At 41.1% G+C, this 25,489-nt stretch overlaps 1 protein-coding gene across 3 annotated transcripts in view; it reads left to right on the top strand.

Moving 5' to 3' along the window:
* The window catches only part of KCNMB2 (potassium calcium-activated channel subfamily M regulatory beta subunit 2), a 526,027-nt gene that overhangs the window by 175,982 nt on the left and 324,556 nt on the right, over positions 1-25,489 (top strand). The gene's annotated exons all lie outside the window — the stretch shown is intronic.

The following is a 25,489-nucleotide window of genomic DNA, read 5'->3' as shown; positions in this document are numbered from 1 at the left end:
ATGTGGAGAAGGTTTATTGGGGCGCTCCTGCCCCCCTAGATCATCTTACTGTGCAGGAGCTGTTCTTTCTTTGAGGCAAATAAAGTGAGTTTCCTCGCTCTCCTTTTTTTTTTTTTGTGAGCCCCCTTTTTCAAAGGCATCTCGCAGCCCACCCATATCTTTTTAACCTCCTTTGTCATCCCTACGTAATCTTGATTCTGAACTCAGCATCTTCAATTCCCAAAGCAAAGCATCTCCTTTCTCCCAAAGCAAAGAACCTGCTTCTCCTTTTGAGTTCCATTTCTTACCTCTGCTAATAGCGCCACTCTTTAGACCAGTCACTGATTCAGAAGCCTGAAGGCGTCTTTGACTTGTGTTTCTACCCTGCCCTGGCCCACAATACTCCATGCAAGTCCCAGCCCACAGTACTCCATGCAAGTCCATTCATTTCCATTTCTCACACCCACTACATTTTACTTGCCTACTTCCCCATCCTCTTGCCAAAAAACACTAGATCCCAGCCTGTGCTGTTCACCTCCAGTATCTCTGTTCCGATGTGTCCCGCATCACACTGGGAGTTCAACTTTCCTCAAATAGATAATGTAAAGCATTTATTCCTAGATGCTGATATTTTTAAATGCCCAAGGTTCTCCAATGTCTACAGAACAAAATGCAAACTTTTTCAATGGGCATTCAGGGCTTCTGAATAGATACACCAACCCCCAACCTTCTGTTTTTCCACTCCTCCTCAAGTACTTTACTGTCTGGTCCAGTATTTCAAATTGTATTTTCTGGAATTAACATTTCATGGGAATGCTATAGAATCCATCTCACAAGGACTAAAAAGGGTGGGGGGAGTACTGAGCCCCTGCCACTTATTGAAGGTCTTATGTACATAAGTTTGACTGCTTAAAGAACGGTGATGAATTTAAGCTCACTACGTTCTTGTAACTGAGAGCTTTTCTATCTCCGAACCCCTGATTCCATGTGCTGTCTTTTCCTGTGATGGTCTCCAGCTGGCTGAACTGCCTTTTCATTTCCTACCCGTTTCCTCATGTACAGAAGATCCAACGCTCCTTCCAAGCCCATCTGAAAAGTACATCTTTCATCCCAAATCCCAGAAAGCGCCTTTCTGTCCCTACCTTTGAGCCAAAGTTCTCTCTCCATCTTAGACTTTCCATAGACATTTATCCAAAGACATCTGTACTTTTGATGTATGTTTAGTGTTTTCCTGTTTTAAAAAATAATGTGTAAGTATCGTAACGGTTGTTAGGTGCCGTCGAGTTGGTTCTGACTCATAGAGACCCTATGCACAACAGAACGAAACACTGCCCGATCCTCAGCCACCCTTCCAACTGTTGTTATGCTTGAGCTCATTGTTGCAGCCACTGTGTCAATCCACCTCATTGAGGGTCTTCCTCTTTTCCACTGACCCTGTACTTTGCCAAGCATGATATCCTTCTCCAGGAACTGATCTCTCCTGACAACTTGTCCAAAGTGTGTAAGATGCAGTCTCGCCATTCTTGCTCTAAGGAGCATTGTGCTTGTATGTCTTCTAGGACAGATTTATTCGTTCTTTTGGCAGTCTATGGTATATTCAATACTCTTCACCAACACCACAATTCAAAGGCGTCAATTCTTCTTCAGTCTTCCTTATTCATTGTCCAGCTTTGACATGCATATGATGCGATTGAGAATACCATGGCTTCGGTCAGGCGCACCTAAGTCTTCAAGTTGACATCCTTGCTCTTCAACACTTTAAAGAACTCCTTTGCAGCAGATTTACCCAATGCAATGCATCTTTTGATTTCTTGACTGCTGCTTCCGTGGCTGTTGATTGTGGATCCAAGTAAAATGAAATCCTTGACAACTTCAATCTCATCTCCATTTATCTTGACTTTGCTCATTGGTCCCGTTGTGAGGGTTTTTGTTTTCTTTATGTTGAGGTGCAATCCATACTGAAGGCTGTGGTCTTTGATCTTCATTAGTAAGTGCTTCAAGTCCTTTTCACTTTCAGCAAGCAAGGTTGTGTCATCTGCATAACGCAGGTTGTTAATGAGTCTTCCTCCAATCTTGATGCCCCATCCTTCTTCATATAGTCCAGTTTCTCGTATTATTTGCTCAGCATGCATATTGAATAGATAGGGTGAAAGAATACAACCCTGACATACAACTTTCCTGACTTTAAACCAGTCAGCATCCCCTTGTTCTGTCCAAAAAACCACCTCTTGATCTATGTAAAGGTTCCTCATGAGTACAATTAACTGTTATGGAATTCCTATTCTTTGCAATGTTATCCATAGTTTGTTATGATCCACACAGTCAAATGCCTTTGCATAGTCAATAAAACACAGGTAAACATCCTTCTGGTATTCTCTGCTTTTAGCCAGGATCCATCTGACATCAGCAATGATATCCCTTGTTCCACGTCCTCTTCTGAAACCGGCCTGAATTTCTGGCAGTTTCCTGTTGATATACTGCTACAGCCATTTTTGAATGATTTTCAGCAGAATTTTGCTTGCATGTGATATTAATGATATTGTTCTATAATTTCCACATTCAGTTGGATCACCTTTCCTGGGCATAGGCATAAATATGGATCTCTTCCAGTCAGTTGGCCAGGAAGCTGTCTTCCATATTTCTTGGTATAGACGAGCGAGCACCTCCACTGTTGCATCTGTTTGTTGAAATATCTCAACTGATATTCCATCAATTCCCACACTTGTCTGTTTGTTGTACTGTGGGGACTTGCATGTTGCAGTGATGCTGGAAGCTATGCCACTGGTATTCAGATACCAGCAGGGTCACCCATGGAGGACAGGTTTCAGCTGAGCTTCCAGACTAAGGCAGACTAGGAAGGACTCAGCAGTCTACTTCTGAAAAGCATTAAAACCCACCCTTAGCCAGTGAAAACCTTATGAATAGCTGTGGAACATTGTCTGATACAGTGCTGGAAGATGAGCCCCCCCAGGATGGAAGGCACTCAAAAGATGACTGGGGAAGAGCTGCCTCCTCAAAGTAGAATTGACCTTAATAACATGGATGGAGTAAAGCTTTCGGGACCTTCATTTGCTGATGTGGCATGACTCAAAGTGAGAAGAAACAGCTGCAAGCATCCACTAATAATTGGAACCTGAAACGTACGAAGTATGAATCTAGGAAAATTGGAAATCATCAAAAATGAAGTGGAACACATAAACATCCATATCCCAGGCATTAGTGAGCTGAAATGGACTGGTACTGACCATTTTGAATGGGACAATCATATAGTCTACTATGCTGGGAATGACAACTCAAAGAGGAATGGTGTTGCATTCATCATTAAAAAGAACATTTCAAGATCTATCCTGAAGTACAACGCTGTCAGTGATAGGACAATATCCATATGCCTACAAGGAAGACCAGTTACTACGACTATTATTCAAATTTACGCACCAACCACTAGGGCCAAAGATGAAGAAATAGAAGATATTTATTAGCTGCTGCAGTCTGAAATTGATCAAACATGCAATCAAGATGCACTGATAATTACTGGAGACTGGAATGCGAAAGTTGGAACCAAAGAAGAAGGACCAGTAGTTAGAAAATATGGCGTTGGTGATGGAAACAATGCCAGAGCTTGAATGATAGAATTTTGCAAGACCAACAACTTCTTCATTGCACATATCTTCTTTCACCAACATAAACAGCAACTATACATGGACTATACATGGACCTCGCCAGATGGAACACACAGAAATCAAATTGACTACATCTGTGGAAAGAGATGATGGAAAAGCTCAATATCATCGGTCAGAACAAGGCCTGCGGCCGACTGTGGAACAGACCATCAACCGCTCATAAGCAAGTTCAAGCTGAAACTGAAGAAAATCAGAGCAAGTCCATAAGAGCCAAAATATGACCCTGAGTATATCCCACCTGAATTTAGAGACCATCTGAAGAATAGATTTGACACACTGAACACTAGTGACCAAAGACCAGACGAGTTGTGGAATGACATCAAGGACGTCATACATGAAGAAAGAGGTCACTGAAAAGACAGAAAAGAAAGAAAAGACCAAGAGGGATGTCAGAGGAGACTCTGAAACTTGCTCTCGAAAGTCAACCAGCTAAAGCAAAAGGAAGAATTGATGGAGTAAAAGAACCGAACAGAAGGTTTCAAAGGGCTTCTCGAGAAGACAAAGTAAAGTATTATAATGACATGTGCAAAGAGCTGGAGATGGAAAACCAAAAGGGAAGAACACGTTCGGTGTTTCTCAAGCTGAAAGAACTGAAAAAAATTCAAGCCTTAAGTTGCAATAGTGAAGGATTCTGTGGGGAAAATATTAAACAACGCAGGAAGCATTATACCGAAAAGAATTAGTCCATTTTCAACCATTTCAAGAGGTAGCATATGATCAGGAACTGATGATACTGAAGGAAGAAGTCCAAGCTGCTCTGAAGGCACTGGCAAAAAGCAAGTCTCCAGGAATTGATTGAATACCAATTTAGATGTTTTAACAAGTATGGTAATATAAGGATTTAAAACATGTAAGAGAATCTAAAACTACAAGTAAACATTTCATTCCCTCTCACCTTTTTCTTCCCTACCCTGTATCCCCTACCACAAGCCCCAGACCCATCCCCCAAAGTTTTAATCATTCTTTTAAAAAAAAATTGTAATGGTTATCATCACAACTCTAAAAATGTGTGTGCATGTGCATGTGTATTTTTTCAGCTATTCATTTTTAACGTTATCTATTGACTTTTTTTTTTATTGACTTGAGGAGCCCTGGTGGTGCAGTGGTTAAGAGCTCGGCTGCTAACCAAAAGGTCAGCAATTCAAATCCACCAGCTGCTCTTTGGAAATCCTCTGAGGCAGTTCTACTCTGTCCTCTAGGGTCTCTATGAGTCGGAAACAACTCAACTGCAAAAGGTTTGGTTTTATGGTTTTTATTGACTTGAAGCTATGAACAAATCAAACTTTAGATTGTCCATACCTACCTCTTTTCTTGCCTCCAAATATTTTCCATGTATATTTTAATCGTAACTTCTTCGGTAAATTACTTTGAAAACTTTCATAATGTATCTAATCTTTCATTTCTTGACCCATCATCTCCAGACACTATCTCTTGACTTCCCACTATGTAAGAGAAATCTAGTGTCTAAATTCACTCTAATCCTCCTCTTCCCAATCCTTCCCCCTCACTTCCGAGCCTTCATTCACAGTACTTCTACGTGGGCAAAAATTTAAACTCTGTTCTGTAGCTACAACTAACTCTGAAGGGCTCTGTCTATAAATCAATAAGTAGCATGTCCAATGCAAACCTTTTTCACTGTAGAACCAAGTAGTGTAGGGAGGGTGATGTAATTCTGTGCCCCAAATCTTTTGAAAGAGACAGATACTGATGTATGTGTGTGTAACCGTGCATTGTAATTGTTTAACCCTGTACTAAAACTTTCCGCTCTCATTGGGAACACTCAGATTCTTTATCCCCATTTAGGTTGCAGGGAATTTACTTTCCTCTTGAAGATATTCTCCTTAGAACCCTCTAGTCTTTTCATAGTTTAGACAGTTGCTACAATAGTTGTCTTTCTGAGATTTCATTGCACTTCTGTTTCCTTCTATTGTCCCCTAGACCACATGCCTTCCTTTTCCCAAAAGTACTGTTATGGATTAAATTGTGTCCCCCTAAATATGTGTTGGAACCCTAACCCCTATACCTGTGGATGTAATCCTGTTTGGCAACAGGGTTTTCTTATGTTGATTAGATCATACTGAAGAAGGGTGGGTTCTGAATCTAATCACTTCTAATTTAAAAAGAGAGTAGATTAGACACAAAGGCATGCACACACAGGGAAGACTGATACCATGTAAAGATTGTCTACAAGCCAAGGAGTTCCAAAGAACCAAGGAATACATGGGGCTACTGACAAGGAAGGAATCCACATGGCTGAGACCCCAACTTGGACTTTTAGCCTTTGAACTCTGAGAAAATACATTTCTGCTCTTTAAAGCTGCCAATTTATGGTATTTCTGTTACAGCTGCTCTAGAAAACTAAGACGGGTACCTATTTTATTTTACTATAACACAACTTTAGTCAATCTGTCAGGGACCATCTGTAAGGGGTAAGCTCTCTGAATCCCAGCATCCTGAAAACATTCTCATTTTACCTTCACATTCAGTTGATGACTTTGCTGGGCTTGGAATTTTAGGTTCTGAAACTATCGTTTCAGAGCTATGATGGAAGTGATTCAGAGCTATGATGGAAGTGATCAGAGCTATGATGCCCCAAGGAGAAGTCAGCTTTCAGTCTGATTCTTACTCTTCTGTAGCTATCCTACTGTTATTATTGCTGCTTCTTTTTGCCTCTCTAGAAACTTCTGGGATTTTCTCTATACCATATTGTTTTGAATACGTCAGGTGTGAGTCTTTTCTTGAATACTCTCTTTGGCACTCCGTGGGCCTTTTAATATGAATGTCCTGTTTGCCTTAATCCCTTAATTTTGTTCTATTTTCTTTCTTTGATTATTTCTTCTTCTCCTCCTTCTTCTTTTTGTTTCTTTCTATATATATTTTTGTGGGGGTGAGGGAATTTCTTTAATTCTTTCCTTCAGCCCTTCTATAGATTTTTATCAATTACTTTTTAAATTTCAACGAACAGTTGGTTGTTTTCTGATTGTTTCTTTTTCGCACAGCCTAATTTTTTTATGGGTGTAAAAAAAAAAACTTAAATCTCTCTGTAAAAAAAAAATAGTAATTAAAATGATTTTAAGCTCCTATCCTGCCCTCAGGTCATCTCTGCTTCCTTTGGGGTCACTGTTCTTTGTTCATCTTGCTCCTTCCCTTTTGTGCCTCTCCTGGCTGTCTCTTCATATTTGTGAATGAAGTACTGGGCTGAGGAGCACAGGGAGCTGGTATGGCTTCCTCTGCTGTCATGACCTCCTCCCTGAAGAGAGGGCTGAAGAAAAGCTCTGCACGTGTTCACAGAGCCTGCTGACTGACAGGCTTTAATTGTAGTGCACACATGGGTAAGAGGCAGGCAGGCTGGCTCCTTCTCCGTGTTTTGAACTGAAAGCTTCTATGTTTTACTGAATTAATGTTTTTTGGTGGAATAAGTTCAAAGACACAGGCATTGCTTTGAAATAGGGAAGATATCTGAGGGCCAAATAGACCAAGAGTTAAGGAGGTTCAGCAACATGGAAAGGATTAGGCAGGAACCTAAAGGAAGGTCTCAGGAGAAGTGAATCATATGTGAAGAGCTGGACAAAACTAAAGACAAAGCAAGCAAAAGGCCTCAAATCCAGGAGCCCTGTAGCTGAAACAGCAGCATGAAACTGGAAAAAGAAAGATTGGAGCCTGGTGCTAAAACAAAGGCAGCTCCGTTATGCTCTTTGTAGTTCTGGAGAGGAGCAGCCTTTACCAATAAGTGTTAAAAGGAAAATCAGAGGTCTTTAGCGTGTTGTGACTCCAAATATGGTAGCAGCAGGAAGTTGTAATAATTCCCAAGTAACTTAAATGAAAAAATTATTTCCTGGAGAAGCAGCATAAGACTTCATTCAGAATGATAGTGTTCAGATTTTATCTAGACTTTTGACACTGTGCAAATACTGAGAGAAGCAAAGATATTTTCAACATGTAGCTAAAATTTTTGTCCATACGCCCAAATCAATCCAATGGCTTTTACTGACAGACAGATTAATTGAATCAAAGGGGAACTCCATTCAGCAAGCATGTACTGACCAATTATACGATCTGTTAAAGAAATAGCTGATTCAGTAAAGAGTGATTAAAAGTGTACGCATGTGTGTGTGTGTATGTCCTCAATCCTGGCCACCCTGAATGCACTCAGATGTGCTTGTTCTATTGTTTCTAGTGGCCCTTGGTTTTTAAAACAATTGAATGGAGCAGTTTGTTTCCATATCTACTCTTAGAAGAGATAATGAAAACAACACAGTCTGGTAAAGAAAAGAGCTCTGTGTGAGTATGTGTGTGTGTGTATCCCACGTGGATTAGAAAAAACACAGAAGCTCTGAAATGAATCACCACCTCCAGAACCAGCACCTGTAGCCTTGGTGCCTAACTTCATTTCCTTGGAAATCAGGCAGTTCAGCCACGCACAGAAATTAAAGTACACGGTGGTGAAGAGTGTTAAGCAAAATATGAATCGTAACAAAATCTAAAATGCCAGTGGTGCTATTAATGATTGTGTGCTTTATGTGATCGGGAGGCAAAACAACTCGAGTAATAAGAGGTCACTGTGGCTAAAAATTGGAGCACTAATGGCTCTAACCCACTGGTGAAAGGCAGTGATCTCAATAAAATGCAACACTAATGGAAATAGCCCTATGGGGAAAAGGCTCACATCCGTATTACAGGAAAAGAGAAACAGAAATCTTCTCATTCCACCTAAAAATCTATTGTTTCAACAAATAATGTCTTTTTAAAACTGTTCAGAAATTTCTCCTGCAAATGCCTGCTTCTGCTGCTTCTTCTAGAAGCCCTGGTGATGCAGTGGTTAAGTGCTTGATTGCTAACTGAAAAGTCGGCAGTTTGAATCCACCAGTGGCTCCATGGGAGAAAAGACCTGGCAATCTGCTCTGGTAAAGATTATAGTCTAGGAAACAATATGGGGCAGTAGTACTCTGTCCTATAGAGTCAGTAAGAGTCAGAATTGACTCAAGGGCACACAAAAACAGCAAGGCTTCTCCCACCTAGGATGAAATCTTCTAACATTCCCTCGAGTGAGTGAATCAGGCAGCTGTGTACACCGTTCTCAAGAACGTTCTTGGACATGGGAAATGTGATTAACATACCCATGATACGAGAGGTCTGTAGCTAAGCATTGTGCAAGGGGGCTGCTGAGGAAGAAAAGATGGCTCATCATTTGGTGCCAAGTATTGCCTAAGCTCGTAAGTATGCAATCGGTCCCTAAGCTGCTCACCAGAGCAAAAACAAGACAGGTGAGAAAGACCCTCCCTGCTTCTATACAGCCCCCACCAGAAGACCCCTTTCCTTCAAAGCTGCCTTTGTGTTTGTTTGCTAGTTTCTTTTGTTTTTGTTTGGCTTTTGGCCTGTTTCTGATAGAAAAGTGGAAAATAACCTGTGATTTGCCTCAAGCCTTGGAAGTAATAAGGGAGTCTGGTTTTATCATTTCCTCTGTTTTAATTATCATTCTTAAACATTATATTCTACTAGATTTTAAGTTTCCTGAAGGCCAGGATTGTGTCTAAACTTTTTTTTTTATATATATAACTCTTACCATAATGTTCTCTACACATTTAGGAGAAAGATGTTGAATTGAACATAAAACCTCATTATATATCAAAATTGCTGAGGTAGGTATTTTCAGCCCCCTGTTGTTGTGAATTAAAAAGGAAAGGGAATATTGGGAAATTTAAAAAAGAAGGTGAAATATATAGATAGGAGCACATAGAAGAGAGAAGAGGAAAATGTAGTTAGAAAGAAAAGAGTGGATCCTTCTTTCCCCCACATCCTACTACCTGTGGAATCACAAAGTGAGGCAAACACTAAGCTCATTTTTCACTAAACCATCCGTTCCTTGTGCAAGTCTGAAAATGTATCCAGTTTATCTCCGTCCAGGCAAAAAGAGTGTTCTAGAGTCTTGATTTGACTGGTATCTTCCTGTGATAACTTCACATAAATTAAAGAGAAATCACATTTATTGGTTTAACTTCAAATGGTTATTAATAAATTAGATGAAAAGGCAGAGGGAAGAAAATGGGGGTGGGGAAAGAAAAAGCTGAAAAGAGATGGATACCCAAAATGAGAAATGGTCAGAGGGTGAGGGAGAAGAAGCAGAAACACGGGTTGAATAGGTTATGAATGGAGTGTTCCTGGAAGTGGGCAAATTAGTTTTGTGAATTACTCTCGCAGCTCACCTACTGTTTTCGAGAGCTATTGAATGGCAAGGCAATTAGGATTAATACCTCCCTTAAAAGTATTGCTGGTTAACCAGTGAGAAACAGTTTTAATTCCCCTGCAGTCCAGATTTCTGGGGTCCATTGAGTTGAGGTGACCCATCCAGGCCATTGCCCTTGAGATCTTCTTTTGAACCTTGAGTCTTGAGCAGAATGGTGCCATAAAAGTCACCTTTAAGTCAAACGATAGTCTTGCTAATTAATCAAGCAGTGTTGCCTTAAGACATTGGGCTGTTTTGAAGAATTACCTGTGTGTAGTCAGTTTCTAGAAACTGGAACTCAAAGGTCAGACCAGAATCCGTGTTTTAGGGTAAATTGATGCTATGTAAACACTGTTTCCTGGCCATTTTCCATGGCAGTGTCAATAAATGGAGTATAAGAGTCTTCAGAGGATCTCTCATCTTTGAAGCACTTTGACTCTTTAGTCAGAAATGTTGCCCAATTTGTAAAGTGTATACTAAATAAAGTTCAAGTAAATGTCTGTAATTGGTTTAATATGACTTTCATTTTAACACCAATGGTAACAGTCCTTCAACTTCTCTTCCTCAAATCCTAAAAGACTCTGTTTGTAATGGGAGAGGGGCAACAGCTCACCTGGAGTAAATTCTTCCCTGGGCTTGTTTACAGCGGGGAACAGAGCATCATCACCCCACATTCCAGCAAACCAATTTTCAACTTTCTCCCTCTTCTAATCACCCCCAACCAATATAACACACTCCTATCATTCACACAGCTCATCATGGTAGCAATTCCTCTAGGGAAGGGTGGAGGTAGAGAGGAGCAGCAGGACACAGAATTTTCCAGGAGGAAGCTTCAGAATTTCAGAGGCAGGGGTACGGGTATGGGTTGGTACAGGGGTAGGGGTAGAGTACGGTTATGTTTATAGTTTGAAACCCCCTTGTCAGGAAATTTCCAGTGCCCTCTTACAAGAATAAAACTCACTCCTTACAATATCTGATTTAGAGCCACTGTTGTAGAATCCTAATACTAGAATGCAAATTAAGATTTCTTCCATTGAAGAACCCCAGTCCTAAACCAAAGCCCAATACCCAGTGCAGAGGAGGCAGGAGACTGTGGACATGTATCTGCACAGCCAGAGGGCAACAGGTAGATAACGTTTCCTTGCATTGTGAAGAAAGGGTGCAGGGACATCTGTACTGCCAAGCTCCTCATCTTAAGCTTGGCTCTCTACAAGAACAAACTGAGAGAAGCATGTATGTTAATATATATTGCTGTGGTTGTTAGGTGTTGGAAGCAACTCACAGCGACCCTATGTACAATAGAATAAAACTCTGTCGGGTCCTGCGCCATCCTCACAATCTTTGTCATGCTTTAGCCCATTGTTGCAGCCACAGTGTCAATCCATCTCGTTGAGGGTCTTCCTCTCTTTCACTGACCGTCTACTTTACCAAGCGTGATGTCCTTCTCCAGGGACAGATCCCTCCTGATAACATGTCCAAAGTATGTGAGATGAAGTCTTGCCATTCTTGCCTTTAAGGAGCATTCTAGTTGTGTTTCTTCCAAGACAGACTTGCTAGTTTTTTTTGGCAGTCCATGATATATTCAATATTCTTTACCAACACCATAATTGAAAGGCATCAATTCTTCTTCAATCTTCCTTATTCATTGTCCAGCTTTCACATGCACATGAGATGATTGAAAACACTATGGGTTGGGTCAGACGCACCTTAGTCCTTGAGGTGACGTCTTTGTTTTTTAACCCTTTAAAGAGGTCTTTTGCAGCAGATTTGCTCAATACATCATGTAGTTTGATTTACTGACTGTTGCACCCATGGGCGGTGATTATAGATCTAAGTAAAATGAAATCCTTGACAACTTCAATCTTTTCTCTGTTCATTATGATGTTGCTTTTTGGTCCATTTGTGAGAATTTTTGTTTCTTTATGTTGAGGTGTAATCCATACTGAAGGCTGTAGTCCTTAGTCTTCATTAATAAGTTGCTTCAAGTCCTCTTCACTTTCAGCAAGCAAGGTTATGTCATCTGCATAACACAGGTTACATAGAGAGATTTATTTCAATGAAATTGCTCATGCAGTTGTGGACACTGGCAAGTCTCAAATCTGTGGGTCAGGTGTCAGGCTGGAGGCTTCTCCTGACTCACATGGTTGCAGGGACTGATGAACCTAAAATCTGCACTAGCCCCATTTACATCTTATGTTTTATAATAAGTAATAGAATAAGGGAGAGAAGAAAACAAAGATATTTGAGATATATATTTATAGACAGATGCACTCATACACATTAAAAAAAAAGAAAGAAATACTCAAAAAAATTACTGTCCTCTTTTCTACAACTGATTATGTGGTCATAGCTGTGTTTAGAATTATCTTCTTCTACCACCCATTCCATATTTCCTTTGTCCTCAGCAAGTACCTCAACCGGTTTTGTACTTGCCTGGTAGAATGGCCCAGACCTTCATTTCTGAAGGGTCTGGACTATTAGTAGTCAAGTCAGGATTGGTTTGCATAGTGTTCCATTGACTTTAATCACGGGGCATGGTAGTACTAAGAGACATCCTAAGGGATCTCCTGTATACTCTTCTTTAACTCCATTATGTAATATCAATCTAATTTCTCCTTTATGATCAGGATCAATCACACCAGCCAGTACGGTAACTCCCTTCTTTTCCTGTTGATCCAGAGATATGAGAAGCCCAAAGTGGCCCAGTGGAATTCTTAGCCTCCAGTTCAATGGAATCAGTCTTGTGTCTCCTGGTGGGAACATTCCTCCCTTTGGAACTAAGACCTCTATGCATGCAGCGCAGATTCAAGAAGTAAAAATTTTGTGAGTGGGTCACTAGGGGTAACAGTGAGTGGTGCCATTCCCATTTTCACCCCCGATTCCTGGACCCATAGCTCTGGCTATGGGAGAAACACCACCATATTTTGAATTCTAGTTTAGAGCATATACAGCCTCCTAGAGAAATTGCCCCAACACTGCAAGGTATTGCCACCTAGCTGGCACTGTAATTGTCTTTAGAAGGCTATTCCATTGTTCTATGAAGCCAACTGCTTCAAGATGATGGGGATCATGATAAGACCAGTGAATTCCATGAGCATGGGCCCATTGCCACACTTCATTTGCTGTGAAGTGAGTTCCTTGGTCTGAGGCAATGCTGTGTGGAATACCATGATGATGGCTAAGACATTCTGTAAGTCCACAGATGGTAGTTTTTGGCAGAAGCATTGCATGCACGGAAGGTAATCCATATCTAGAGTAAGTGTCTATCCCAGTAAGAATAAAACCCTGCCCTTGTCATTTTGGAAGTGGTCATATGTCATCAACTTGCCACCAGATGACTGCCCCTAGGAATGGTGCCATATTGGGGACTCAGTGTTGGGCTATGCTGCTGGCAGATTGGGCACTCAGCAGTGGCTGTAGGCAAGTTGGCCTTAGTGAGTTGAAGTCTGTGTTGCTGAGCCCATACATAACCTCCATTCCATGGCCACTTTGCTCATGAGCCCATTGAGCAATGACAGGAGTGGCTGGGAAAAGAGGCTTACTGGTATCCACAGAACATGTTATCTTATCCATTTGATTGTTAAAATCCTCCTCTGCCAAGGTCACTTTTTGATGAGCATTCACGTGAGACACAAATATCTTCACTTCTTTGGCCCATTCAGAAAGGTCTATCCACAAGCCTCTTTCCTACATCTCCTGGTCACCAATTTTCCTACCCCCCCCTCCCCGGGGTCTAATCAGCCCCATTGTAGTTAGGTGTCTTAATTCAGTTAGTGCAGTTCCCACTGTCATAACTTATATAAAATAGCAATTACAATAGTCTTCAAGGATGCTGAGGGCTTCCTTCACAAATTTGCTCTTCAAAATTGTGATGAAAGGTATATCCTCTGGGCACTCCATGGTTGGATCTGTGGGTACAACCTGATAAATCCACTTTAACGTGCCAATTTCCATAAACATTTGGATACTTTCTTCAGAATACCAACACAGTTCCAGCATTTCCACTTGATTTAATGTAGGCCACCACTTAATCCATGGTTCAGTGAACCAACCAAGCAACTATTAGATCCTTTTCTAACCTCTCAAGGTGAAAGGTTAAATGAAGAATCTGTGCTTAGTGGACCCATATCAATAAACTCAGACTGATCCAGCATTATGTTCTTTGCACCATTATCCCACACCCTTAATAGCCATTCTCACACATATTCCCCAGGTTTCTGTTTGTATATATTAGAAAAATCAAGCAATTCTTTTGGAGTGTAGTGTACCTTTTCATGAGTCACACTTTGTGCTTTGCCTCTTGGGGCTTGCTGAGACTTAAGTCTAGTTATCAGTCTAGAAGCAAAGTCAGTGGTGGGGTGAGTTCTCAGGGCATTCAGCAATGTGTTGTAAAAGTATCTCTCTTAGGGGATACCCCAGGCAATATTTCAGACAAAGACTCTTTCTACATATCTTGGTTTATTTCATCAGGTAGGGGTGGAAGGGATCATGGTTTTACTGAGGAAGGTGGCTTAGCAGACAAAGATGGAGTAATCTCTTCATATGGGAGTAAGATAGCTGATTCTGTTGGAATGATTCAATGGAATTTAGGGACTCAAAGTCCCCCACTTCCTGATTATCTGCCCATATGTCCCCATCCCAAGTTTCAGGATCCTATTTCTTCCCAATTAATGCCCTCACTTTAACTTCAGACACCATTCAAGGTTGGGAATTCACTGGCATTCTAATTCAGCCACTCTTATGATAAGACTCTGGGTTTGGTTTTTGGCAATATCAGCTCTGTTATTACAAGAAATAAGGCTTTCTTTCAGGGCACACCATGGTAGCGTAGTGGTTAAGAGCTACAGCTGCTAACCAAAAGGTTGGCAGTTCAAATCCACCAGGCATTCCTTGGAAACCATATGGGGTAGTTCTAGGGTTGCTGTCCTGTAGGGTTGCTATGAGTTGGAATTGACTCGATGGCAACAGGTTTAGTCTTGGTTTTTTTTCAGGGCACAAGTAGCAACTTTTAGATCTTGTATGTAGCACTTGAGCTGTGACTCTGAAGTTTTGAGCTTAAACCCTTTCTTTCACCACTTTGTCTAGCAAAAGTAGGACCAACCAATCAGTTTCCTCATACTTTTCGTTCTGTCAAAGTTGTAGAAAATATCAAATATGCAATCACCCAGAGCCTTGTTTTTCAGACATATTTGATCCACTGGTGGTGATATTTTGTGTATTTCTTTGCCACCTCACACCATGGGTTAGCAATGCCCTCCTTACTACTGGAGGCAGAGTCATCAATGCCTTTAAGGCTAACCAGACTTGAGAACCGATTCAGCAAACTCATCCACGTGATTTTGTTCCTCTAGAACCACTCTCGGTACCAAATGTCTTATTTTGTATTCTTTAGGGGAGAAAAATCAGTGAAGCATACATGTAAACACATAGAGATAGATTTATTTCAAGGAAATGGCTCATGCAGTTGTGGAGGCTGGCAAGTCCCAAATCCATGGGTCAGGAAACAGTCTGGAGATTCCTCCTGACTTACATGGTTGCAGTGGCTGACAAATCCCAAATCAGTAGTTCAGGCAGAATGCTTCTGGTTCACAGGGTTGCAGAAGCTGGCAAATTCCAAAATGCCCAGGTCAGGTGGTAGGATGCTGTCTCACATCCCAAGACCCAGAGGTCAGAGGACAATGAGTTGAATGCAGGATCAACAGAGCAAGCTTTCCCAGAACATCCATATATATTAGATGTAGTCCACAATCTGATGAAACTCCTCTTTCAACTGATTGGCTGTCACATCAGATCACAAAACGGAGGATAACTGCATAATGTCTGCCAAACCACTGAGAATCATGGCCTAGCCAAGTTAACATATAACTTTTACCATCACACTCCCCGACTTTTATTTTCTTTCCCTGTTGCAAGCCATCCTGTTAAGGGACTGTAGAGGTTGAAGACACCTAATTATTACCCACCAGTTATCAAGCCACTTCTTCTCACCTCCTCCACCACATCACTCACTTCCTTCAGGTTGTTTTGCAGACTCTCTAGAGAGCTCTGGATGAATTCGGATTTAACTGGTTCAGATGGTCAGACATGCGCAGAACAAAGATGACTGACAGATGACCCTGGAGCACCATGCATGCTCAATAATGCAAGAGAACTTATGTCAAGGAACCAAAAAACTTATGCCAAGGGACCAAAATCATTGAAAGTATGTCATTGGCAATAGTTGAGCCCATTTCAAAAGTGGAGGGTCTGTCAGCCACTTCTGTGCCAACTCTTATCCCACCTCATAATAAATAATCAGTAGAAACTATGAATAGTTAAAATTTTCTGATCCTGCCCACCATTTTCCTCTACCCTTACATGAATATGTATAATTATAAATTGTAAATTGCTCGCACAGATCGGGAAACTGAATCTGAGGTCGATACCTCTGAGTTCCCACTTGCTAGCCTGTGAAATAAACTCTTTCTTCCTCTCAAAACCAATATCTGAGAGTTTGGCTTCTTGTGCGCTGGGCATGGATCCATTGGTCTGGTTTCAATCCCACCCAACAAAATGATCTTCTCTGAATTCCCATAGAATCATAACTCCTCCTCACTTAAAACCCAGGGTCTTTCCAGTGCCCTCAGAATAATAAAGTCCCTCCATGAATGACAATCACCTCTAGCCTCTGCTCCAACAATCCACCATCCCACACATGCCTATGGCATAGTCACTCTTCCCTGCAGTTCTCCTGAACGTTCAAGTCTCTGGGCGTACAGCAAATTGTGTGCTCTGTATGATATAGCTTCCCTTCCTCACTATAATATCCCGTAAAAATTCTTGTCATTATCCAAGACGTAGGTCAAATCATAAAACCTCCAAGAAATGCCCACAATTTCTCAAGTCAAATGGAATCTTTTCTTTCCATTTATTTTCATAGCACTATGGATGCATTTTTTTTTTTATGGATGCATATTTTTTATTCAAAACAGTTATTCATCTCTTACCAAACTTGTATCGAGAACCTGCTATGTATTAGGCCCTTTGATCATGGCTCCTACATAACACAGTGTGAGGGGCGTCAGTATATTGATGCTTGAGGCTTCTCTTCTTTGTCCAAAGGGAAGCTCCTTGTGGACAGGTCCAGCTCAGGTCTTAGCAGAGGTTTTCTACAGACTACAGGCTTACCCCTTTGCTGAATTAAAATCAAACTTTGCTTATTAAGCTATACTTGGGCCCTGGGGAAGAGGGTGGCATTTGCAATTCAACAAATGACATTCTCTTCCTTCAGGGCCTACTTCAATTCCTTCTCTTGAGCAGTCACGCTGCACACTTTTATCTCCCATTTTCTGCCTGAGCCCTCCTGACATCTGAACTAACATGCTTCTAAGCTCAGGGAGGTCAGTCTCTGATGACGTTTCTGACCGTAGCCATGGCTAAGGGTTTGCCTCACCACCCTGCCCACCACCAGCCCAAGAAAAGCAATTGTGTTTTAAACTCACTGCTTTTCCTCTGATGCACACCCTGCTTTTCTTTGTACTAACAATTCAGTTTGTTTAAACATTTGAAAAAGAACAAACTAGTTACACAAAACCCCCCTTTCTCTACCCCTTCTGGGTTTTTACAGTTGACTGCAGAAGACTGTCCAAGTTCAGGAAAATTGATTTTTGTCATTTAAATAATCTAATCTTCACAAAACTTTTAACATCAAAACAAAAACCGTTTAAGGCACAGTACGACAATTAATATTGAAAATAGTCTCCACAGGGGATCTGCCTACCTGCCTGCCACATTTCCCATTCACAGGAAGTACCTAGTTTGTAGTTTTAAGTTTATGGAAAGGTTTACCTCATCAACCAGGAATCCTATTTTAACAGGCCTTTTCTTCCACATATTTTACAAATTGATTAACTTAACTGGCCAAATACTAATTAAAGATGTATTAGGAAATGCTTTGCATTCAACAGCTTCACTAATATTCTTGCTGACATTTTTGAAGCCCACTTAGTCAGAAAACCAATGCCATGGAGTCTATTTCTCTGCCATAGTCCTTCACACTATACAAATTCCCTAGGGCAGATGAAAACTGCTGGGAAAGAGTCAGCCAGGAGGAGGAAAGAAGTCATCATGGAAAGGCCAAATGTCACCATCAGCATTGCAAGCAAATTCACAGATGTGCACAAGCATAGAAATATTCCTTCCCTTATTATTCGCCTTAATTTTTGTGACTGGAGAGCATTCAATGGAACTGGTACAAAGGTGATAAAAACCCTACCTAGTGAGAACCCCAAATCCCCCACATTCCTGCAAACGCTGTGCTTGTTCCAAACCCCTCTCTTGCTGTGAAAGCTCTTTCTTCTCCTGGAAGCCAGTTCTAATCACTTTTGCTCATAAGGCAGGAGTGCTTATTCTGAAGGTGATGGACAGGCTTTTAGAAATCTGAGAACTTCCCCTACTGTGCCTGTACAAGCATGTTAGTGGAGAGAGGATGTATAGAATTCAAAAGATCCAGGACCTAAAGATATCCTGGACTCCAGAAGTAAGAATTATCTTCTTGCCCCATTGGGTGCTACTTTCCCCACTCTGTGTTCCGGTTCTATTGGCTTGCTTCCTTTCTACAGATCTTTGCACGTGTGGTACTCTCCACCTAGAATTCTCCCTAACTCCACTGCCTGGTTATCTCCTACCCATCCTTTGGATGTCCAGTTAAACATCCATGTCTCAGTAAAGTCTTCTCTTGCCACCTACTCTCCTCTACCAGTACAGGTTGCTGTTGAGCCAGTTCTGACTCATGGTGACCCCTTGTATTTCAGAGTAGAAGAGTGCTTCTGTTAACCATTGACGCTACCCAGGGATTCCCAAATGTCACTTAATAAATTGCACTGGGCAACCTGAATGGGCATTCATCAGGGCTCCTGCTCCACTTCTAACAGCCGAATCTTGATTAAGTCATTTTATACAACCCCATTCCAATGCCCAACAATATTTTCTTCTCAGCTGGGAACCTGCGATATGAACTACAGAGACAGTCCATATCTTGCTCATTCAATTACCAACTGCTGCTCACCTTCAGGACAAGATCCACTTAATCAGGCATTAGCCTGACTGATGGGGTTAGGAAGGGGAAGATCAAGATGGATTATAGTGTCTGGATGCCCCAAACTTCAGGCCATGGGTATATTTCACAACTCAATCAACAAATACCTGAAGGCAGCATTTATCCTATATCATTATTTATGATCAGGAAAGCAGGAGCAAAATGCATGAAATTCATGAAACAGAAAAAATTTTGTTTAGTATCCTGGAAAGAAGCAGTATTAGAGCATCTATAAAATTGGTATAGCTCTTGTACCTCAAGACGACCCATGCTTTGGGAGTTAGAAATGGAAGTGGTCCATCTTTCCTTGGACACAGAAGCTAAACTGTGTGTCTTTGTATCAAGGATGGCCACAGCTCTATCTAGCACATCAAAATTTTGCAGGTATGCTTTGTCACAAACTGCCCTAGTATGAACCCCGCTTCCTTGGACTAATATTATCTCCTCTTAACCATTTTAACCGTAACCAGTCTCTCCACACCTCCAATGTTTTTCCCTCTAAATCATGCCACGGCCAGAGATCCATCTTAAACATAGTTCTGACCCTGTCATCCTCCTGCTTAAAAACTAATTCCCTATTGCCTGTAGGTTATAGAATGTAGTCCACACTCTAGGTGCATGCACAAGGTCTTCCCTGGTTCCAATCTTATCTGCAGCTTTTCCATTCCCAAACTTTTTGAGTTCATTCTCCTTCTCCTTCCTCTTCCTCTTCTCCTTCCTCTTCTTCTTTCCTTCTTATTCCCCCTTTCCCCTCTCCCTCTCCCTCCTCCTCCTCCTCCTTCTCCTCTTCTTTCTCCTTCTTCTCTGTACAGGTTTCACACTTTACAGCTTGTGGGCCTTTGCTCTGAAGCTTCCTTCAGCCTGAAATGCATAGACTCACCCACCCCGACACATGGGCCTCAGCCACTCCCACCCACCACCACAATCCACCTCAACAGCTCCATCTTTCTAAATCCAAACCCTACTGATTTTTAAGAAGCTTTTCATATGCTTTGTTTCTCTAAGAAACATGCACTTGTACCCCCAATTGAAAGCAACCCCTCCTTCCTCTAAATTCTGATTCTCACCGTCAACAGCAATATAATGTAGGAAGATGTATTTGGAGACAGGATCTGTATCAGTTTCCCAAGAATATCATAATAAATCACCACAAACTGGGTGACTCAAAAACAACAATTTATTCTCTCACAGTTATGGAGGCTACAAGTCTGAAATCAAGATGTCGGAAAGGCCATGCTCACTTTGAGGCTTTAGGAAAGTATTCATGTCCTTCTCTTCCAGCTTCTGGTGGCTGCCAGATTTCCTTGACTTGTGGCTGCAGTCTGCCTCAGTGGCCACATTGCCTCCTCTTCTGTTTGTGTGTCAGATCTTCCCCTGATTCCTCTAAAAGAATACTTACCATTGGATTTAGGACCCACCCAGATAGTTCAGAATGATATTCTCAACTCAAGGTCCTTAATACCAGTAGCAAAAACTCTTTTTTCCATTCACAGATTTTGGGAATTAGGACTTGATCATATCTTTTTGGGAGTCCCCATGCAACCCACTCCAGGATCCAAGTCTGATCCATCCTTGTATTCTCACAGTGTCTAGCCCAGTGCCTTACGTATAGTAGGTGCTTAAAAATATTTGTGAAATAGATAAATGAGAAGTAAAATAATCTGTTAGTTCAGTCCTAACTATTGACAAATTGCTCACAGAGAGAACAAAATGTTAGTTTGAATAGCCCAACCAGGGGGTTGCTTGGTGTTTTGAAAATAAAGCTTTGAGCACTGCTGATGTAGAAGGGTAAGGTAAATAATTGGTGGACTTTTGGTCTAAACCTCTAAGCCAGATAAATTAATTGTTGATAAATTTTACATGTTCTTTAACACTTTGTTCATATACCTCTACTTTTTCTTCAAAGAGAATTAAAAAAAAAAAAAATTTCCATTAAGATTTCTCTGTTTCATTGGGTTCTAAAATTCTTCACTGCCAAGAGCACTGAAATGGTTGATGGCATTATTCCTATCAAAAAAAAAAACTTAATAAAATTGACTCATTCAGTTTTAATTCCAATGTTTACAAACATTTCTTGTAAAGCATCAGATTTTGTGTGTTTGAATACAGATGTGTATATTTGCCTGATGGTAAAATTAAGATCATTAATTATTTAAGATACAGCTTCATTTTGCATGAAATCATCCTTTACTTTGTGGGTGGATATTGCAAATAGTACATAATGCAGCTTGTAGTGGATATTAACAAAATAAATAAGGCTACTTTTATTCTAGCATAGGTACGTATTTGCAATATAGGAAACGTCTGCTTAAAATAATACCTTAAGAGGAAGCAACACTTTATACTCTTCAAGCTGCATTATCTCAGTGAACCACACAACAGCCTGAAAAGAAGGTAGGATGCGCTTTATTCAAATATTTACTCACCAGCAGGGTTTTTTTTTAGAATGTACTCTTGTAATGATCAATAAAATCCGTTTCACAGAGAACAAATCTTCATCAGAACCCATAAAGATAAGGAGCCTTTATTTTATTTTGTTTTATTTTATTTCCCTCTAGAGCTTGTTAAAACCAAGGCCTCTCTATTCTATCTCAAGATAAGAAGACATGTGACCTAGGAAAAAAAGCAATGGAAAGGCTATATCCTTGGAATCACTGAATGATGAATTTTACACTTGGAAAGAATCTCAAAACCTTCTAGGTATCAGACCTGGTTGAGTCTCAGAGGGGTTAAGTGACTTATCCAAGGTCACAGAGCTCCTGGCAGAGCCAGGACTGGAACTCGTTTCCAGATTTCCAGTCCTGTGAGTGCACCATGACAATTGAAATTCTCAGTCTCAGGCTTTGAGGCTGATCTTTGGTACAACACACAGAGCAGCCCAGGTGACATGATCTTGTAGCTGTCATGCATTATATGGGTCCAGGAAGAGGTAGGAACCCAGTTGTGTGCAGGAGGTGGCTGCAAGAGCCACTTGCTAGCATCTTTTCCCAACTCCGTGTTTATTGGCATCATACTGATAGCTTGAAATCATTCAGGGTAGGAGAATTTACACCATGGAAATCACTACAGATTAGGACTTTCACTGAGGGGGAAAGGGGGCAGTTGTTAAATGTTTATCAGCACTCCACCAGTAAGATCCATCCCTCTCAGTGAGAATAAAGTTTGCTTTTGACTTCCCACTCACATCAGAGAGGAACAGGCTTAAAAATATTGTTTCTCTATCTTTAAGGTGTGAACATTAAATTAATTAATAATAATAACAGCAGCCACTTATTATGTGCTTCCCATGTGCCAAACATTATACTCAGGGCTTTGCATGCATTAATCTTTAAATCTGCATACATGATAGATAGCTGCCATCAAGTTGGCTCTGACTCATTGTGACCTTATGTACAACAGAATGAAATGTCGCCTGGTCTTGCATCAGCCTCACAGTTGCCAGCATGTTTGAGTCCATGGTCACAGCTATTGTGCCACTCCATCTCACCAAGGATCTCCTGTGCTCTTGCTGGCCCACTCTTTCACCAAACATGATATCCTCCTCCAGAGATTGGTCCCTTCTGATGATGTATCCAAAGCAAGCAAGTCAGACAGTGTTCTGTTGTGATCCATAAGGTTGTCATTGGCTAATTTTGGAAGTAGAATGCAAGGACTTTCTTCCTAGCCTGGCTTAGCCTAGAAGCTCTGCTGAAACATATTCACTGTGGGTGACCCTGCTGGTATTTTAAATACCAGTGACATAACTTCCAGCAACAAAGCAACATATGCAAGCCACCATGGTATGACAGACTGACCAACAGGTGGTAGCTAAGTCTGTATAACAACTCTTTAAGGTGGATATTCTTATTACCGCCATTTTACAAATGAGCAAACTGAAGGTCAGAGCTGATATGTAATGTACCAAACTGCTGATAAGTGTATGAACCAGAACTGAAAACCAGATCTGGCTGCAAAGCTTCCATTCTATCCCTAACATCATGCTGCATCTGAACCTAGCCCGGTAAGCCATGTTCTTTAAAATAATAATATCTACAAGTTATTGCCTACTAGTGCCAGATGCTGTGGTAGACCATATGTAAACATAAATCATCTGGCATTGTACGGATGAATGAACCAAGGATTAGAAGGTTCAGTGATTTGTCCTCCATCACAAAGCTAGGAAGTGGTGGGATGGAATCCAGACCAGGCCTGCCCATCCCAGACCTCTTCTCTTCCCAAACTACGTCAAGCAGCACTGCAAACTGAGAGCAACAAAACATGATGGCATTTGGTGAATGTGACCGATATGCCACAGTTGTCATCTCTCCCAAGCTGTCACCTTTGCTTCTTGTTGCCCATGTCAGAGGCCAACTGCAATGGATTTTACATTTTTTCTATGAAATAGAGGTGTTAAGAATACATGTCTCCAGCCTTGATGAAATGAAATTGATGAAGGGAGTGTCCATGACCATCTAATTTTCATGACCTAAGCCTCTAAAACCATCCTAATCATTTATAGTGCTTTTATTTTTGCTTAGAATCATCTTAAAGCAAGCTTTTCCTTTTACTCATTTAGAGAAAGCTTCAATGCTTAGAGAATGAGAATGATTTTAAAACTTCCAGGTTCCCAAAGGGCTTTTGAGATCCAAATCGCGTAACCCAATAGAGCAAATTCTTTGAGCTAGAATGGAGAAATAAACTTTATATTTGTTACCATCATTGTTTCCTACCTTACTCTACCCTAAATATACCTTCTTTGTTGATTTTTAAAAGGGAATGAAGGGCCCAAACCCACACAAAATATAATAGTAAATGTGAAAAACGATCTTGGTTGGTAAGAAAAAAAAAAAAAATTCATGATAAACTTAGTGGTCACAAAGAAGGTACCAATTTTTAAGCTAAATATAAGGTGCTAAGTGTTCAGAGAGAGGTTTATCCCTGCAGTAGAACTCAAATCTACCTCTGGAATCTCATTTGGAGCAACCGGTCAATTTCCATGCATGTGTTTAGCCCCAGGTTCCAATACTGTCCTAGGTATGACTGAAGATGACTGGGAATGTGGGGAGAGAAGGAAATTCTCATTCGTAGCTTACTATCTGTCTAAAGAGATAAAACCAACGTACTCAAAACCATCCAGAATGATTACACATTAGGCGGCATGACCTTAACTCCAAGTGCCTCAGTATAAGAGAAGAGAGTGGTGTGGGATGGAATGAATAGGAAATACTTTATGGAAAATAAGCAGAGATAAGGGTGAGCAAGAGAGAGGGCTTGAACTTGTCTTTAATGATAAATGTCATTTATATAAATAGTGAGGAAGCCATTCCAGCCATTCCATGTGGAAGAGAAGGCAAGACGAAAATCCTAGAGATGAATGAGCCTGGTCTGGGAACATTTCTCAGATATTCTTATCAAAGTGTGAAATAAGAGTAAAGGAAGAGCATGGGTCAAATTTGAAGGTCCCAGCTGGCCACTTGGAGGAGCTTGAGCTTAATGTAGCAGGTATCTGTGAGCCCCTCTAAGTCCTTGAGCAGGAATAGCATCGCGGAAGTAGTGATCTAAGAAAATGCACATTCTGCCTCTGCCACTCCATGTCTATACATGTGGGTCTCCCATTGCTTCCGCCCACAGTTCCATTTGCCTGTAGCTCCTGACCAGTCCTGGCTGAGGCAGGTCAGAGGGACATTGGCAGTTGCATCCTTGGCCCAATCTATAGATCTCAGTAACATTTTTCATTATATTCTCAGTACTTTAACACTGCATCTTCCAATATTTCCCCAACCTGCCAAGAAATGTAGGTGTCCGTTGATGATCATTGGACTCCCATGTGGCCCTCCAAACTTGGGGGACCCACTAGGTATGATTCCTAAAAGCCTCATTTCATCCTTGACATCCTTCCTCCACAGAAGTAAGACTATGTCTACCCTACAAGCTACTTCGGTGTTGAAGGTCCTGAAGCACCAAGTGCTACAGAGGAAAGTGAAGATTATGTGGATTCACTACCCGTGTGCTCCAGACACCTGGTAGCTTGCTGGTCTTTGGGCAGCTAATGCTTGTCCTAAACATGTTATGACTAGAATTGTGTGTCCTCTGAAACAGTCCTAGCTCACCGGGCTGTATCTTCACTATTATAGTCCACTTGGGCATCAATCCTAAAACTCCAGGGCCATTCTTCCTAGGATACAATTTGTCCCCTTATTGGCCTGGTGAACATTTATTCATCTCTCAAGGCCCAGTTCACAAAGCCCTCTCTCTCTCTTTCCATCTTTCTCACACTCACTCACATACACACACACACACACACAGCCTTCCAATGTAGACTTCACCTTGTTCTCACTATGCCTTGTATATATATCCACCAAGTCAAGAAGGCTGAATAGCAAATATATTAACTGTCTCTCTTCCCCACAAGACTGTGAACCCCTAGAGAGTAGGGAAATAGGGGTTTCTTCTCTGTAGACTCTGCACCTCATATAAGTAGAGGGTCTAGATTCAGGCTATAGCCCTTTCTTCCTCTCTACCCTCCTTTCTTCCTTTCTTCCCTGCGTTAAT

This window comes from Elephas maximus, chromosome 23 (genome assembly GCF_024166365.1).
Source record: "Elephas maximus indicus isolate mEleMax1 chromosome 23, mEleMax1 primary haplotype, whole genome shotgun sequence".
NCBI classification, from domain to species: Eukaryota; Metazoa; Chordata; class Mammalia; order Proboscidea; family Elephantidae; genus Elephas; species Elephas maximus.
This window is presented reverse-complemented; position numbering and strand designations above follow the sequence as displayed.